The following is a 6,000-nucleotide window of genomic DNA, read 5'->3' as shown; positions in this document are numbered from 1 at the left end:
CAAAATAATTGTGTAGTGAAGTATTTTTTTTTGAACAATCAATCAAAAAAAAACAGCAACTTGGCTCTCTTCATCAAGGCTTAAAACAAAAAGGGGACAAAAAGGTTGTATTGTCTTTGTGCATATAGATTAATTAGATAAATGAATAGAAACAATAAAATTCATGAGACCAACGTGTTGGTCTGTACTATCGTGGTGTTGGTACAGTGTAGTTTGCTGCTAGCATGCAGCCTAACATCTGCCTCCCCTCCGTGAGAAACACCAAACTCTTTCCTACTCACTTTGCAGAACGCTTTACTTTCATCGCTTAAGGCTGTGGCAATCCATGGATACTTCCCCACCCACTCCTCCCGGTACCTGCAGAGGTGTTTTTGCTTTTTAGCAGCGTGTTGGAGTTCCGGAACACCAGCCATGCCAACGGAATAAATGAAAATTAGCTTATCAATGCATATCTAAATTTGCGCCAAGCCGCCTACAGTATTTTTTTTTTAGAACTTAGAAAAAAGATGTTGCAGCCAATGAGCAGCCGGCGGGGGCTGGTTGCAGGACGACTCAACCTCCGCAGACAGTTTTTAATGTTTATCAAACAATAACTACTCAAGATTTTGGTTAAGTATAATTTTCGGGACAATTAGGGCCAGATTCGGGATTCGGGACAACAGTTTAGATTTTCGGGACGTCTGGTCACCCTAACTCTGATTGGACGGTAGGTACTCATGTTTATGTAATGATCTGTTTAAATGAAGATATCTCCAAATACATTCTCACTAGTTCTTTATGAGGTTGAAGATATCTCCAAATGAACAGCGAGCTATAGTTATTCTGTTTTTGATATCATCTTTTAATTTCTGACTATAAATTACTGCAGTAGTGACTATCTATTTAAATATTACTAGTAAGCATTCATTAGATACTAGTACTTATATTTTAGATATTGGTACTTATTCATTTGATACTAGTGCTTATTTAATAGATACTAGTAGTTATTCATTAGGTACTAGTACTTATTTATTAGACACTAGTATATTTTGTAATTACTACTAGTAACTATTATCTTACTAGTCAGATCTGCTTTTTTACTCGTTTTGTTATGACTAGTCCAAATGGCTACAGTAGAGTTCAATTAAAAAAAATACTAGTAAAATAAAAAATCATACTAGTAACATTTCGAATAAGTACTAGTATCTAATAAATGTGTACTAGTATCTATTGAATAAATACTAGTATCTATTTAATAGATACTAGTATCTAATGAACAAGTACTAGTTTTTAATAAATAAGCACTAGTACCTTATGAATAAGTACTAGTATCTAATAAATAAGTACTAGTATCTAAAAAATTAGTACTAGTATCTAATGGACAAGTACTAGTATCTAATGAATTACTAGTACATAAAAATTAAGTGATAGTCACTAGAGGAATACATACTAGTCAAAACTGAATAGTTGATATCTCAGAGATGGATCCCTAGAAGTCAATAGCTAAAATGTTAAATTTGTTACTAGTAACAATATAAAAGTTTCTAGTGACTATTGAATTAAGTACTAGTATCTAATGAATAAGTACTAGTATCTAATAAATAAATACTAGTATCTAATCAATAAGTACTAGTATCTAATGAATAAATACTAGTACCTAATAAATAAGTACTAGTATCTAATGAATAAGTACTAGTAAATAAGCACTATCATCTAATGAATAAGTACTAGTATCTAATGATTAAGTACTAGTTTTTTAAGTTTTTTTAAGTACTAGTATCTAATGAATAATACTAGTAACTTTAAAAAAGACACTAGTAGCTAAAGAATAAGCACTAGTACCTAAAAATAAACATTAGTAGTTAATGAATAAGTACTAGTACTTAATGGAAAAGATACTAGTATCTAAAAAATAAGTACTAGTAACGTTAAATTAGATACTAGTGTAGTTTATAGATTAAATGTTACAATGGCTTGCCATAATCGTCTGTGAGTGACGTCACCTCCCAATACAAACATGCCCCATTGTATACTCCCGCCCCCTCACATTGACTGACAGCTTTCCCTGAAGGCATAGGAAATTCAAATGCAAAAGGAATTGCAATTTCATTTGAGTTTTGGCAGATTACATGCACGATGCAGAGAGAGTGAAAAAGTAAATGTGGTCATTAATATTGCTATTTAAACAGGGCAGGCTCATGACTTGTAAGACATGGGAAATACAGTTGCAAATGGACTTTGCTTTTTCAATTGAAAGTGGCAGTTAGCTACTGTGCGTTTGCGAAAGCGAAAATGCAAACGTTAATGCAAGATTTGCAACTGCATTTGGATTATGTCACAATTGATACGCCCACATGTGGAAAATACAATTGAAAATACAATTTGCAATTGCTTTTGAAAAAAGTCCTGAATATTCTTCCATACTAAGATTTTTAGAAATTGTAACACTAAAGGCTGAAATACACTGCACAACTTTTAAAATCTGAACAGATTTTGAAACACTAGGCAACATACACTTGCTGACTTTGTAAATCCAGAGGGAAACTGGGCATCATTGTCAGGATATAAACGAGAGACAGAGGTAAGTGAATCCAATCACAGTGTTTATTTGCAAATCACAAATGCAAGGTGAAACACACCGGAGAAACACACTGGGAGTTCGGAGGAACTTCAGATCACAGGTAGCAGGGAATTAAGTAGGAGTCCTGCAAGCAGGAGGACAATGACACAGAGATTAGTGTTTCAAAGGTGAGTATACTTTACGTCCTTGAGTCCATGGTGAATCAACAGGCCGGGAGACAACGGCATATGGTCTGTTCCTGTTGGAGGCTTGACATTGAACTGGGACTGTGGTGAGTGTTTTATAGTGCTCTGTGATGAGGTTGCTGATTATGTGCAGGTGCAGGTGATTAATACTCCGGGGAACGTGATCGCTGTGGGATTGATGAGACCGGGCTTGACTGGTCCCTGACATTACCCCCCCCTCCGAAGTCGTGGGGGTCTGCCGTGGGGTCGTGGGGGCGGTTTCTCCGGATACTGTGCATGGAATTCAGTGAACAGATTGGGGTCAAGGATATCATGACGAGGCACCCAACACCTTTCTTCTGGACCATAATCCTCCCAGTCCACCAGGTATTCGAGTCGCCCACCACGACGGGAGTCCAGTATCTCCTTTACCGTGTAGATGGGCTCGGCTTCTACGGGTGGTATCAGGGGGTTATCGCCAGGGACCGGGTCTGCAGAGGGAACAGAAACAGGTAAGTGATGAGGTTTTAATAGGGAGACATGAAAGGTGGGGTGAATCCGATACTGAGCGGGTAAGCGAAGTCGGTAAGTGACCGGGTTGATTTGTTTTTCCACAGGAAAAGGACCAATGTACTTTGGGCTTGATTTACGGCAGGGTTGCTTTAATCAGATATCACGGGTGGAGAGCCTTACCAGTTGTCCCGGTTGATAAGTGGGAGTTTGGCGGTGGTGGGTATCAGCGAATTGCTGGTGGCGATTTATAGCCTGTTGAAGGTGGTGGTGTGCCTGATTCCAAACTCTTTCACTGTTTTGCATCCAGGTATTCACGGCGGGGACCTCGGATGGTTCACCGGACCAGGGGAACAGTGGAAGTTGGTATCCTAAGATACATTGAAATGGAGTTAGGTTTGTGGATGCTTATCGGAGTGAGTTTTGGGCATATTCTCCCCAGGCCAGGTAGCGGCTCCAGAGGTTCTGGTTGGAGTGACTGAATGTTCTGAGGAAACGGCTGATGTCTTGAATCTTTCGTTCAGTTTGTCCATTTGTTTGTGGGTGGTAACCGGATGTTAAGCTTACTGTGACACTTAGGGTGAAGAATGATCGCCAGACTCTGGAGATGAACTGGGGTCCTCTATCAGACACAATTTCTTCTGGGATGCCGAAATTGCGAAACACATGTTCAAATAGTAACTCTGCCGTGTCAAAAGCTGTAGGCAAGGCTTTGAGAGGGATGAGTTTGCACGCTTTTGAGAATCGGTCGATGGCTATGAGAATACATGTGTTTCCATCAGAGACTGGGAGGTCAGTAACAAAATCGACCCCAACATGGGTCCAAGGACGATGAGGGATGGGTAAAGGGACTAGCTTTCCGGTGGGTAACTGACGTGGCACTTTGGTTATAGCGCAGAGTGTGCATCCCTGGACAAACGTCTTGACGTCGTCCTGTATTCTTGGCCACCAGTATTTTTGCTGGAGGGTGGAGTATGTCTTGCTGATGCCGGGATGACCTGTTCCAACAGATGAGTGAGCGGAGGAGATGAGGGAAGTACGAAGATCTTCAGGTACGTAGGTTTTGTCAGCGGGGCATTCTGGGGGTACGGGCATGTTCTGTGATAGTTCTTGGATTTGATCATCAAGGTCCCACTGAATGGGACTGACGACGAGTTTGGTAGGTAGGATGGTTTCTGGTTCTTCGATATCTTCTTCGGGAGCGTGGAGATGGGACAGGGTATCTGCTCTCGTGTTTCTTGACCCAGGACGGTAGGATATCTGAAAGTGGAACCATGTGAAAAATAGAGCCCATCGAGCTTGGCGAGGGTTAAGTCTCTTGGCTTCCTTCAAATACTGGAGGTTTTTGTGGTCGGTAAGCACAAGAAACGGATGTCTGGCCCCTTCCAACCAATGCCGCCATTCTTCCAGGGCAAGCTTTACAGCTAGGAGTTCTCGGTTCCCAATATCGTAGTTCCTTTCCGCGATAATTTTCGGGAAAAGAAGGCACAAGGCATGGGTTTGGATGAGTTCTCTGGGTACTGTGACAAGATGGCTCCTACGCCTGTCTTTGAGGCATCCACCTCGACAATGAACTTCTTTTCTGGATCTGGATGCTGGAGCAGGGGAGCAGTGGTGAAGGCGGTCTTCAATGTCTGGAAAGCATGTTCCGCTTCTGGAGTCCAGTGAAGGGTCTTTGGCTTCCCCTTCAGGAGCGATGTTAACGGGGCTGTTATCATACTGTACTGGTTTATGAACCAGTGATAAAAGTTTGCGAAACCCAGGGATCTCTGTAACTCTTTGATTGATGTAGGAGTGGGCCAGGAGGTGATGGCTTGGGTCTTTCGGTTATCCATCCTGACTCCCTTTTCACTGAGGTGATAACCCAAGAATTCGATGGAGGTCTGGTGGAAAACACACTTTTCTGCTTTCAAGAACAGGGAAAACTCTCGGAGCCGTTGGAGTACTTGGGAGACATGATGTTGATGGACAGATCTGTTATGGGAGAAGATGAGAATATCGTCAATATACACGAGAACAAAGTGGTTCAGGAATTCTCGGAGGACCTCATCCATGAAACTTTGGAACACAGCGGGGGCGTTTACCAGGCCATACGGCATCACCAGATATTCGTAGTGTCCTGCAGGGGTGATGAACGTCGTTTTCCATTCGTCGCCTTCTCTAATCCTAATTAGATTGTATGCACTTCTGAGGTCCAGTTTGGTGAATATACGAGCATCTCTGAGTTGTTCTAGGGCAGACGGGACTAGAGGGAGCGGATAACTGAATTTTACTGTGATTTTGTTGAGGGCTCTATAATCTATGCAGGGCCGCAAGCCCCGTCCTTTTTGGGGACAAAGAAGAAGCTGGCGGCAGCTGGAGAGGTGGAAGGTCTAATGTACCCTTGTTTCAGATGCTCTTCGATATATTCTTGCATGGCGGCTTGTTCGGGGATGGACAATGAGTATATCCGACCCTTGGGAATAGGTTCTCCTGGGATCAAGCCGATTGCGCAATCCCAAGGTCGGTGTGGAGGTAATTTGGAGGCTGCCGTAGGACTGAATACATCTGCAAAAGATGAATAACACGGAGGAATGTTGACTGACAAATTTTCTTTTGGACTTTCAATGGAGGTGGAATTCATGGACACAGGTTCAGGTTGGGCGGGAAGTGAGTTTAGGCAGTCACAGCCCCAGTTCAGGATTTTACCAGTTTTCCAATTGATAGTGGGTTGATGTCGAATGAGCCATGGATGGCCTAGAATTACATCAGCTTGGCTATTTTCAA

Source organism: Cyprinus carpio, chromosome A12, assembly GCF_018340385.1.
Source record: "Cyprinus carpio isolate SPL01 chromosome A12, ASM1834038v1, whole genome shotgun sequence".
NCBI classification, from domain to species: Eukaryota; Metazoa; Chordata; class Actinopteri; order Cypriniformes; family Cyprinidae; genus Cyprinus; species Cyprinus carpio.
This window is presented reverse-complemented; position numbering follows the sequence as displayed.